Source organism: Euprymna scolopes, chromosome 16, assembly GCF_053919585.1.
Source record: "Euprymna scolopes isolate OS-2025 chromosome 16, ASM5391958v1, whole genome shotgun sequence".
Lineage (NCBI taxonomy): Eukaryota > Metazoa > Mollusca > Cephalopoda > Sepiida > Sepiolidae > Euprymna > Euprymna scolopes.
In genome coordinates this window covers 27,083,602-27,096,801 of record NC_136497.1, presented here as the reverse complement: position 1 = coordinate 27,096,801, position 13,200 = coordinate 27,083,602, and the positions used below count along the sequence as shown (strand labels likewise).

The following is a 13,200-nucleotide window of genomic DNA, read 5'->3' as shown; positions in this document are numbered from 1 at the left end:
ATCCACGTTTAATCTAATAAGCCAGAAGAATATCTGCTTAAAAGTCAGCAGCAAACGGTGTGCGGTCAGATTAGTTCCTGATAACAAACTTCATTCATAATATAACTTCCAGCTAGAGTTTCAGTTTTGTAAATTTAGTTAATAAATTGTTAGGTGAAAGTACGAAAGCCCCCCCCCCATCCGACGCCTGTATTAAGAGTGACTCTCTAAATCATAACGTTATTATTTTACCACGGTCCATAAACTGCGGAATATTTAAGAAGCTATTCTTAACACGAGGAGAGAGTTTTTATTGACTATTCTGTTCCTTACAGTTTAATAAATCGTTTAATTAAAAAATAAGTACAAAACTTGGAAATCCAGAAGATTAAGTGACTCAAAATAACTTTAATAACAAGAACTAACCGAACACCGTTTGCTCTTGACTTTGAGTCAGATATTTGTCTGGTTTTCTTTTACAAAAAGTGTTTATAAACAGACTAGCAGGGAGACCTGACGTAGCCCGAGATTGAGTGAGAATCAACGAATGTTTCACACTCCCATATTTTTATTCATTGAAATCGGTGAAATCGCTCATTTTCCAGTCAATCGATTGATTGTCTGCTCTAATTGGTGCACTGAGAGGAAGCTTCACATATTCCCTGCAGTGACTTAGTCCACAATACATTGTAGTCTACATTGCACTGTAGAGATCTTACTATTTATTTTGTAAAATTATTTTTTATATATAAAGGCTTGAATTAAAGTTTAAAGTGCAAAAGTCAAGTATCATGGTTCAATTGTGTTCTAAACAGAAACCTTTATTTCGAATGTGCTCCTATCATATCAAAGAATCTACTGTTGATTGTATATACCGGGCCTTCAGTTTGTGTGGTAATAAAACTTCTCGAATGCACTCGTTATGTTAGGCTGTATAAGGTGTTAACTTTGGTCAAAATCGTCTGTTCATTCTTTCATTTGATTTTTTCAATTATCGATTATTGGTACTTATCGAAAACATTCAGATACATTTAATTTAAGAACACTGCCAAGTACATATCGTATATATGCGTGAAATTAAAAAAAAGTCGACCCAGCTGTTTAGGGGTACATAGGGAACGAATTCACACATAGGTACACACACAGACACAAACACACACAAACGCACACAAGGTAGAGTAGCAAAAGGCAGATAAAGTAAACTAAAAAATAAATATAAAAAAATTAAAAACAATAAAAAGGCGAGGGATGGGCCACAAAAACACGGCAAAAATAGCAAAAAGCAACAACAAAATAGCAAAAAGCAACAACAAAAATAAAAAACAAAAATAAAAATAAAATAAATAGAAGGATGATTTCACCCTTAACGTTACATAAAATTGAGAATCAGTTTGCCTCTGTCCCTCTTAAATTTATATCATTCAATATTTTGGTGATTAAAGTTTGAAAAAAAACCCCAATTAAACAACAACAACAACAACAACAACAACAACAACAACAACAACAACAACAACATTGTTTATTTTCCACAATCACCAACAAAACAAAAAAGGTCTGAATACACACACACACACACACACACACACACACACACACACACACACACACACACACACACACATATATATATATATATATATATATATATATATATATATATATAAATTCCTTTTTTTTTATTACATTTTTGCCCCAAACAAGGCACATTGCCACCTTGATGTAGGGGGTTACTATTAGGGACACAGGCTACAGGGGTACTAGGTGGAGAGTTGGGCAGCAAGATGCCGGTTCACGTTACACTTGAACTTCTGCATGTCAGTACAGTTGGGGAAGCAGGAACCTGGAAGGGAATTCCAAAGTCTAGCGATTCTGGGGAAGAAACTACTGGAGTAGAAGGTTCTCTTACATTTAGGGATCACTACTGTGAAGGGGTGGGATTTTACTGCTTGTCGGGTTTGTCGGGGGGTATTTATGTAGAGGGGGTACAAGTGCTAGCAGTTCGTCGGAACATTCACCGTTAAAGTACTTGTAGAACAGGCAGAGAGATGCTACATTACGTCGATGGGATAGAGGCTGAAGCTTGGATAACAGTTCAGGACCTATTAGGTTGGCGACTCTCTTTTGAACCTTATCTAGGAGTGAGAGACTAATAGCAAATGCACCTGCCCAAATATGACAACAATACTCCATACATGGGCGAATGGTGGCCTTATAGAGGTACAGGATACTTTCGGGCGTTAGTAGTTTTCTAGTACGGTAGAGAGAACCTACCTTTTTTGCAGCGGTCCTGGCATTGCTCTCAATGTAATTGTTCCAACTCATGTTTCTTGTGAACGTTAGGCCGAGGAGTTTAAAAGATGTGCTTTCATATGAAGAGTCTTTGGCCATTGCTATTGGTGGTAGAGAAGGTTTCTTGTAGTTAATGTAAGGAAACAAGTTTAGTCTTGGCAGCATTGAATGTGACCATCCATTTTTGTCCCCATTCCACTACAGATTGGAAGTCATCCTCTAGTGTTTCTGCCATTTCTTTAGATATGTGTTCATTTGTTTTCCTGTCGTGTCTGTTATAGAGCGTGGTGTTATCAGCATATATACCCATCTCACAGACAATTTTGTCAGGGAGGTAATTTATGAATATTAGGAATAATAGAGGTCCAAGGATAGACCCCTGAGGCACTCCCGCATTTATTGTTGACGAAAATATTAACCAGACACGTCGATACCCAATAAGGGAGCGAAAAAGGCCAGACTTCTTACAAATTGAAAAAATACAAGATTATGCAATGGATTACTGTTACTCGTTGAACAGCGCACCGGAAAGTTATAATGAGGCGATTAATTCAGAAAGTCACTAAGAATGGGAACAAGCTATGATATCCGAATTGAAAGCTTTATCTGAAAATAACACACACAAAATAGTGGCAAAACCAACAGATAAAAATCTAATTTCTTCCCGCTGGTTTTTTTCCAAAAAAATCACAGCTTCTGGCAGTGAAACTTTTAAAACAAGATTTGTTGCAAAAGGTTTTTCACAAATTTCTGGAGTGGAATATTTTGCAACATTTTCACCAACGACAAATTTAACGACAATTAGAATTTTATTACAACTTGCCGCTCGATATAATTTAAAAATACATCAAATGGATGGGTGTAAAAAAATGCTTATTTAAATGCTCTGATTGACTGTGAAATCTATATTTACCCTCCAGAGGGATTTAAAATGAGAAATAAAATTTGTGTATAGAAATTGCATAAATCGTTATAAAGTGCACATAATTGGAACTTAACACTCTATAATTATTTAATATAACAGGAATTCAAGAATTTAAGATTTAGTTAAAATGTGGTTGCCCAAGCTCTGGGTATTTTAGATGGCATGAGGGTTAAGTGCTGTATCTATGCTGTCAGATACAAGTAACGTCATTTTTTATATGAAGTACAATACAGTACGGGTATAATTGGAAGTAAAATTATAAGCTATGATATGTTCAGTATGTATAATAAAATAAATAGATATATGGGCAGATTTCCAGCAGATGCGAATATATGGAGGTTGTAGGTATTAAGTATGTTTCCACTTCTAATGAAGATATCTTCAGCTTTCGTTTAAAAATCATGAAGTTGTATTTTGAATTACAGAGTATCGGTTAGTTTTTGTATTTACCATTGCAAAACAAAGGAAGCGGCAACTATTGCTATGTAATGTAGATAGCTGTAAATCTAAGTTCAGGCCATAGTTAGTAAGTATCTACCTGGGTAAGAATAAAATAATGTATGCCTTGGCGGTAGAAATGTAGATGTTTAGTGATAGTGACCTCCAATTGGTCAGCGTGCGAAGGTTAAGGGCTGAAAGCTCAGGACCCCCTTCCAGGACGTGTGTAATGTATGAGTGTTAGTAGCAGCTTGGGAGTAGGGTAGACTTAGTTATTAAGATTAACTTACAGAATACAACAGAATTATTTTTTTAGAATTTTAGTCAAGTAAAATTTAGTTAACGAAAAAAAAAAATGCAAAAATTTTTTCCTTTTTTTTTTCCTTTTTTATTTATTGATCTGTGTTAGTTATTTATTTGACATGCCAATCAGACAATGGCGGTCCTCTTGGAGGAAATGAATATATTGGCTATACGTAGCACGCAATAGAGGGGTGTTTCTACCGTAATGAAAGTACATGTCGCGTCGGAATTCGTAGTTAAAGACAGTCAATTAGGTCAGGCTCAAAGCATTGTGTATCTATTCAGAAATAGTCTTAGTGGGTATTTATTTGCTCCCCCACCGAGCAAATTAGGCACAAGGCCAATTTTTAATGTCAGGAGTGAAGGGAGGGGGAAGGGAAAAGGGGGACCAGCTCCCGAGAGGTGGGAAATGGGAGCTGGTTAAAGGTCTGGTATGTGGGGTTGCCCCCACATCTGGTCTTTGCTTGCAGTATCTGTCGGAACAGATGGTATTTATTTGCTCCCCCACCGAGCAAATTAGGCACAAGGCCAATTTTTAATGTGAGGAGTGAAGGGAGGGGGAAGGGAAAAAGGGGACCAGCTCCCGAGAGGTGGGAAATGGGAGCTGGTTAAAGGTCAGGCATGTGGGGTTGCCCCCACATCTGGTCTTTGCTAGTCATAGCTAGTCATAGCTTGCAGTATCTGTCGGAACAGATGGTATTTATTTGCTTCCCCACCGAGCAAATTAGGCACAAGGCCGATTTTTAATGTGAGGAGTGAAGGGAGGGGGAAGGGAAAAAGGGGACCAGCTCCCGAGAGGTGGGAAATGGGAGCTGGTTAAAGGTCAGGCATGTGGGGTTGATATTTATTTGCTGCCCACATCAGCAAAATGTGGCACAAGGCCGGAAAGTGGGAACCCCGCAGGCTCCCCTAAAGGAGGGGCACTCCTGCAATTTTAAAAATTGCCTGAGTAACCCCGTCGGCATTCCCCGGTCGGGGCGCCTCAGGCAGCAAGCAATAAACTTGCCCCACCGGAAAGCCCGGTGGCAAGGCCTGGGAGGGTGGACCTCCTAGGTATTACCCAGGCAGTGTACCTCAGTCCCACAGGTGCTGGGCCGGTTCCCGGCCCCTCACCTGTTGGGCTGAGTGTCAAGTGACGAATCCTTGACTTGACTGGTCAGATATGTGGGGTTGCCCCCACATCTGGTCTTTGCTAGTCATAGCTTGCAGCATCTGTCGGAACAGATACTACACTTTGATCTTGTCGCCTGGGCCCCGGAGGGCCTTCGGCAAATAATATAAAAATAGTCTTAGTGACGTATCTAAGATCACTATATATTTCAGGTACAAATATAATTAAAAGTAAGGAAATTATATTCCGTGTTTTTTTATAAATAGCAAGGAAGCTACATTTTTAGTACAAGCCAGTTTATAGTAATTGTACCTATTTACAATGCCTCCCCACGGGCCAGAGTTAGACACCAGGGTCGATTTTAAAGTGGAGAAAAGGTACAAAAATAAAAAAAATTGTCTCAGTCGTGAAGGACTGCTCCTCCACCGAAAGAGAACAAGAAATGGAAGTGCAGTATCTGAAGAACAGATACTACACTTTGATCTTGTGTAGATATTAAGTATATTACTTAAATAAAGTCGGATCTTCTTCTAATGAAGGAAAAAATAAGCTAAGATTTCTGAAACTTCTGGGATTTGCTTTGCAAGGGCTTTTTTTTCCGCTAGTTTACTTGGAGTATAAGCATGAAACAGTATTTGGCCTCTAACAAGGGTTGGGTATAACGAGTTTCAGCTTTAGTCAAGATAAGGTTTGCAAAAAAAAAAAAAAAAAAGAAAAAAGAAAAATAAAGACGATAAATACAAATAAAACAAAACCAAAGAAAAACAGAAATAAACAAGCATGGATACATTTCCTAGAAGTAAGATGAATTTTAAAAAATAGTACTTAACATTTCTTTAGGCACCCTGGACGCCAGCCCGTTTGGCATGGCTGAAGGAGAATTTGGCCATATTTTTTTAGAAGTGGAAGGGTGCTTTCTGTTACCCGGATATTGTATGCACGTGTATCATATATATATATATATATATATATATATATATATATATATATATATATATATATATATATATATATATATATATATATAGGTGTTATTTGTTTTCGTTTTTGTGATATGCTTTGAATGAATTCAATTATTTACGAAAGTGCTTTTTTACCTAAATGCGAGAGTTGGGAAGAATTTTCCCTTTAACCAATTTGGTACCCCCATATAGCTAGATTCAGCAACTCTGATGAGTCGTAGACGACGAAACACGTGTCAGTGGATAATTATATTTTAAAAATAATATATATATATATATATATATATTATATATATATATATATATATATATATATATATATATATATATATATAGCGTCTCCCGTGTGGGGGTACCAAATTGATTAAAGGGAAAATTATTCCCAACTCGCATTTAGGTAAAAATGTAATTTCGTAAATAATAATTGAATTCATTCAAAACGCATCGCAAAAGCAAAAGCAAAAACACACACACACACACACACACACACACACACACACACACACACACACACACACACACACACACACACACACACATATATATATATTCTAAATATAATTATCCACTGACACGTGTTTCGTTGTCTACGATATCAGAGTGGTTGAATCTAGGTAGATTCAGCCGCTCTGATGAGTTGTAGACGACAAAACACGTGTTAGTGGATAATTATATTTTAAACACACACACACACACACACACACACACACACACATATATATATATATATATATATATATATATATATATATATATATATATATATATATATATATATATATGTAATCAAAGGCAAGCTAAGTTACTATTTCACTCACATGGATAAGATTTTTTGTGTTTTGACTTATTTTAAAGAGTTTCTTAGTTTTAAAATAAAAATACACTTTATAATAAGAACGCTTATTAAGATAGAGTTGGCAGATCGGTTTTTTAAATATGTGGTTTTAAGCAAAAACAACAATACATACTTAATTGTCATATCGAAAATAGTAAATATAACCCCCCCCCAAAAAAAATACAAAAATTCGTCGAGTAGAACAATTGCTATTGTGTTTTTATTAAAAAAATCCATCGCTATAGTCTAAAACTATACGTCACCCATTAAAGTGACGAACAGGGAGATAAGTATGTCCTTTGTATTCGCAATCTTCCATGTGTTCACATCTGTGAAAAGTCCCATTTTTCCAATTTTCTGTAAAAATTACTCTTTACTATAAATGATTTTCTACTCTATGAATTTTCCTAATTTTTGGATGTATTACTATTTTCGACATGACGATATTGTTTTTGCTTTAATCAACATATTAAAAAATCGATCTGTCGACTCTATCTTAACAAGCACCAAATTAAGTTAAAGCACATACAAAAGAAAACTATCCAGGAAGGTAGAAGGTAGACACATCTTGCCTTTGGTAACATTTATTTGTTGTGTATTTAGTTTTTACCCATATTTTGGTCCCCCGAGAAAAGGAGACTGGACCTGTAAATTCACCCTTGTCCGTTCGTCTATTCGTCTGTTCGTCTGTCTGCACTTTTCTTAATAACTACGCTTTGGAATTAAAAAATTTTTTTTGCACAAACATTAAACATGACATGAGTAAAAAAAGTAACAAAACGGACTTTCCAGGAAAACTCCGGTTGCCCCCCCCCCCCGAGGTGCCTTCCGGATTAAAATGGCTAAAATTGACACTTTTGTGATTATTAAAAAAAAAAAATTGATGTCTTGGATTTACATAAAACTTTCTTAAAAGTTCTAACTAACTGATTTCTATACAATTTTGTTTATCGATACTTCGTGATAACTCTTAGGGTGCCCCAGAATCGCTTTTAGGGCTAATAAAAACACTCCAATTTTGTAACTATTTTACCATATTTGTCCAAACTTTTCTGTGTATGTCTATTTAGCAGTTTTGCATGGTGCTGAACTCAAATTTAAATATGTTAAGGCCTTGGGGACTTTTGGGGCTAAATGGGGAAGGAGGAGGCAAATGATGAACTCAGTCATTTCATTTTTTGCATTGTGCATTACACAAATTTACATATGTTAAGACCTAAAACTGCACTGTTTGTTCATTTTCACTAGGATTTGACGTCCCCTAGGGACTTTGGGGGCTAAATGGGGGCGGAGGCAAATACTGAACTTAGTCATTTTTTATGCCTCCTTCAGTGTGCACTTACAGGAGGTCATGCATGCTTCACTTGTTTTTTGTTTTTTTGTTGGCTATTCTAAAATTTCAATGTTTTTTTTTATGTTTAGTTATTTTTTTTTAAATTTAAGCACCAAAACATTGAATTAGCATGTAAGTAGGAGGGAGTAACGTCTCGTTTGCAAGACAGATGCACTTTTGAATGTCGACAAACGGAAAAAGCGGTTGATATCCTTACCTCGTGTACCGTCGTGTATATTTCTCCAAAACTCATAAAATGGAATGTCGACATAAATATGTTAAAAAGTAATTTTAGACAATGTAAGTAACAGATAAAACCTTTAGCTGCAATAGGAAACAAGATAAAAACTGCTTTCAAGTTTAAAAACAAACTGTAACACCTGTAAGTCATGACAATGTGTGTGTGTGTACGTGTGCTTGTGTGCGTGCGTGTGTGTGTGTGTGTGTGTGTGATTGTGCGCGCGCGTTTGTACGTACGTTTATATATATCCGCCCATTAATATTTATTTAAAGTTTTTCTCATAAACATAACGGTCTGAACAGTATTATATTTTTGTATTATTGGTTTTTGCCTCCCTTATAAGAGAGAAACAATCTATTTATTAACATCTGTTTCCGTGAAACATAACGAGACTAGGTCAGCGTTTCGACCACCTGCTAGTGGATATTTCATAGCAGCTATGATACGTTAATCAGATAGGTTGAATGTTTCATAAAGATGTTAGCAGATAGCAGCGATCAATACTAGGCGGTTATCACTTGGCCAACCGAAACACCCAATCCATAAAATTTGCATTTGTCGACTAACAACACAAATCACGCAATTTGATAAAGTATTTTTATTTTTTATAAAGAAAATCATTTTAAAGCGAATTTGAGTTTTTCCAATATCCCCATGTTAAGAATGGCTTTATAAAATCTCGTAAGTTTTAATTATTTGGAGTTCTCTCCCTTGTTATTTCAGCTTGTTTTCAAAATATTGTTGCGGGACAATTACTCCTCAGTAAGCCATAGAATTTGATTTTCTTATTGATAAATCAAACCACATGATCAATTTATAAGATTTTTGGAATATGATATTTTCTTTCTATCATGGATACATACATATAGAGGGAATACTGGACAAACGCCAACATTCTGTGTGTGTGTGTGTATCTCTGTCTTTATATATATGCTCGATGCCTCCGTTCAGTCTCAAGAAACAATGGACACCCCTGTAAGAGTAGCTGTGCGTGTAATCGTGAGGCAAGGGTTGTACAATCCTCAACAACACTTCTCCTGAATTGGAACTGCCTTCCAGTGGCAAGGAGAAGTTCAAGACGACTAAAAAAAAAATGCCGAGAGAAGTGAGGAGCAAATACAGCATTTGATGTTCCCAATTGACCAGGCTTAATGTTGCTTCCATATTTACGGCCATTATTGTATATTGTTTAATATATACAACATACGAAGCACAAACCGTTTACAAAAAAATAATCTATTTATACCTTGTAGTAGGCACAGTAATTTCTAATATATGCAAGTACAGTAATTTCTAATATATATATAAGTACAGTAATTTCTAATATATAAGTACAGTAATTTCTAATATATGAAAGTACAGTAATTTCTAATATATATGAGTACGGTAATTTCTAATATATATGAGTACGGTAATTTCTAATATATATATAAGTACAGTAATTTCTAATATATGTAAGCTCAGTAATTTCTATTATAAAAAATTACAGTAATTTTATAATACATATAAGTACAATAATTTCTAATATATATAATTTAACAATTTCTAATATTTGTATGTACTGTACTTTCTAATATATACAAGGACAAAATTTTCTAATATATGTAAGTACAGAACCTTCTAATATATATAGTTTCAACAATTTCTAATATTTGTACGTACCGTACTTTCTAATATATATAAGGACAATAATTTCTAAAATATGTGGGTACAATAATTTCTAATATATGTAAGTACTGTAATTGCTAATATATATATAAAAGTACAGTAATTTCTAATATATATAAGTACAGTAATTTCTTATACGTGCACGTAAATACCTTCTTATATATGTCAATACAGTAATTTCTAAGATACATAAGTACAGCAATTTCTAAGATACATAAGCACAGAAATTTTTTATATATAAGTACAATAGTACAATAATTTATGATATATATATATATAATAAATGAAAGTACAGTAATTTCTAGTATATGTAAGTACAATCAATTTCTAATAAATGAAAGGACAGTAATTTGTAATATATGTAAGTACAATAATTTCTAACATATATAAGTACAGTTATTTTTAATATATGTACGTACAGTACCTTCTAATATATATAAAGATAGTAATGTCTACTATATGTAGGTTCAGTAATTTTTAATATATAAGTACAGTAATTTCTAATATAAGTACAGTAATATCTTATATATATGTAGGTTCAGTAATTTTTAATATATAAGTACAGTAATTTCTAATATAAGTACAATATATATATGCAAGTACAGTAATTTCCAAGTGCAGTCATTTCTAATTAGTATAAGTACATTAATTTCTAATTCTTTATTTTCCATTTTCTAATCCTTTCCTTTGAGTAAATATTTTAACACTGTTTCCATGGCTCGATAATGATAATAGAGTAAATGCAAGGGAAATAACTCACGAGCACTAATGTCATTGGTAACGTTAAGAATAACTATTTTATACGCGAATACATTCGTAATAAAATTTAAAATAAAATCGTTTTTATTCATTAGATGTCAACATTTTCTACTTAAGTGCATAAATAGTACATGAAATAAATTTCAGATATTTTTATGAATAATGCTTTAAAATTTATACAATGACTTTAAATTATTATATTCTATTTTAGTAAATTTTGTTTTTTAATGAGTTTTTGCTGTCATTAAAATCCTTATTTACTTGCCCCTTCCCCCAGGGTTGAGTTTTTCTTTCGGTTTATTTTTGCTAAGTAGTAGCAAGCTATGTTACTTAAACACAGAGGTCAATCTGAGAAGAGGAGGGGGGATGTTCACATAGTCATTAACAGACAGACTGTCTCGCTGCATCACAACTCTTCCGTCTTTGGTAAACTATGTAAAGAGGTTGTCCTAAAATGAACAGACAAATTGGTTGGTAATAAATAAATAAATAAGTAAATAAAAATAAAACATAAAATAAAATAAAAATAAATAAATAAATTTAATAACAATTAAATAAAGAAAATATATTTTTATTTTTTAAATTAAGATTGGAACCTGGATCAGCATATGTCTGTGACTCCTGATGCCAAGTGAATTGCGTAAAGCAGTACATCAATGTTTAGATATAACTATATTTGTGTTTTCTGGGCGTTATCCATTATTACTGAAATGGGTTGATCTGCTTACTCCATAATAATTTTCATCGAAGGCTACATCATGCCTCCTCACATCTTCAAAAAGAGATTCAGACTTATTTCAGATGGTTATATTGAGTTGATGTCCATTGGTGTCAAGTGTTTGATAAAGAGGGAGGCTACGAGGACATTTTTTATTTTGCACTTTTTATTTTGTACCTTTTATTTTCCACTTTTTATTTTGTACCTATTATTTTCCACTTTTTATTTTGCAGTTTCATTTTGTACCTTTTATTTTCCACTTTTTATTTTGAATCTTTTATTTTGCACCTTTTATTTGGCACTTTCTATTTTGTACCCTTTATTTTGCTGTTATTATTTGCACCTATTATTTTGTACTTTTTATTTTGTACCTTTTAGTTTGCACTTTTTATTTTGTACCTTTTATTTTGCACTTTTTATTTTGTACCTTTTATTTTCCACTTTTTATTTTGTACCTTTTACTGTCCACTTTTTATTTTGTACCTTTTAGTTTCCACTTTTTATTTTGTACCTTTTATTTTCCACTTTTTATTTTGTACCTTTTATTTTCCACTTTTTATTTTGTACCTTTTATTTTCCACTTTTTATTTTGTACCTTTTAGTTTCCACTTTTTATTTTGTACCTTTTATTTTCCACTTTTTATTTTGTACCTTTTATTTTCCACTTTTTATTTTACACCTTTTATTTTCCACTTTTTATTTTACACCTTTTATTTTCCACTTTTTATTTTGTACCTTTTATTTTCCACTTTTTATTTTGCACTTTTTATTTTGTACCTTTTACTGTCCACTTTTTATTTTGTACCTTTTAGTTTCAACTTTATTTTGTACCTTTTCTTTTCCACTTTTTATTTTGTACCTTTTCTTTTCCACTTTTTATTTTGCACTTTTTATTTTGTACCTTTTACTGTCCACTTTTTATTTTGTACCTTTTAGTTTCTACTTTTTATTTTGTACCTTTTCTTTTCCACTTTTTATTTTGTACCTTTTCTTTTCCACTTTTTATTATGTACATTTTCCTTTCCACTTTTTATTTTGCACCTTATATTTTGCACTTTTTATTTTGTACCTTTTAGTTTCCACTTTTTATTTTGCACTTTTTATTTTGTACCTTTTACTGTCCACTTTTTATTTTGTACCTTTTAGTTTCCACTTTTTATTTTGTACCTTTTCTTTTCCACTTTTTATTTTGTACCTTTTATTTTCCACTTTTTATTTTGTACCTTTTATTTTCCACTTTTTATTATGTACATTTTCCTTTCCACTTTTTATTTTACACCTTTTATTTTCCACTTTTTATTTTGTACATTTTGTTTTCCACTTTTTATTTTGCACTTTTTATTTTGTACCTTTTACTGTCCACTTTTTATTTTGTACCTTTTAGTTTCCACTTTTTTTTTACCTTTTCTTTTCCACTTTTTATTTTGTACCTTTTATTTTCCACTTTTTATTTTGCACTTTTTATTTTGCACCTTTTGTTTTCCACTTTTTCTTTTCCACTTTTTATTTTGTACCTTTTACTGTCCACTTTTTATTTTGTACCTTTTAGTTTCCACTCTTTTTTTTGTACCTTTTCTTTTCCACTTTTTATTTTGTACCTTTTATTTTCCACTTTTATTTTGTACCTTTTATTTTCCAC

The 13,200-nt window shown here is 33.0% G+C and overlaps 1 protein-coding gene across 1 annotated transcript in view; it reads right to left on the bottom strand.

The window, feature by feature from the left end:
* The window catches only part of LOC145295896 (uncharacterized), a 69,575-nt gene extending 60,976 nt beyond the window's left edge, over positions 1 to 8,599 (bottom strand). The window contains exon 1 of the mRNA XM_080141658.1: positions 8,393 to 8,599. The gene's annotated coding sequence lies outside the window, so the exon portion shown is untranslated. The remainder of the gene's footprint in view (positions 1 to 8,392) is intronic.
* Positions 8,600 to 13,200: the final 4,601 nt, after the last annotated feature.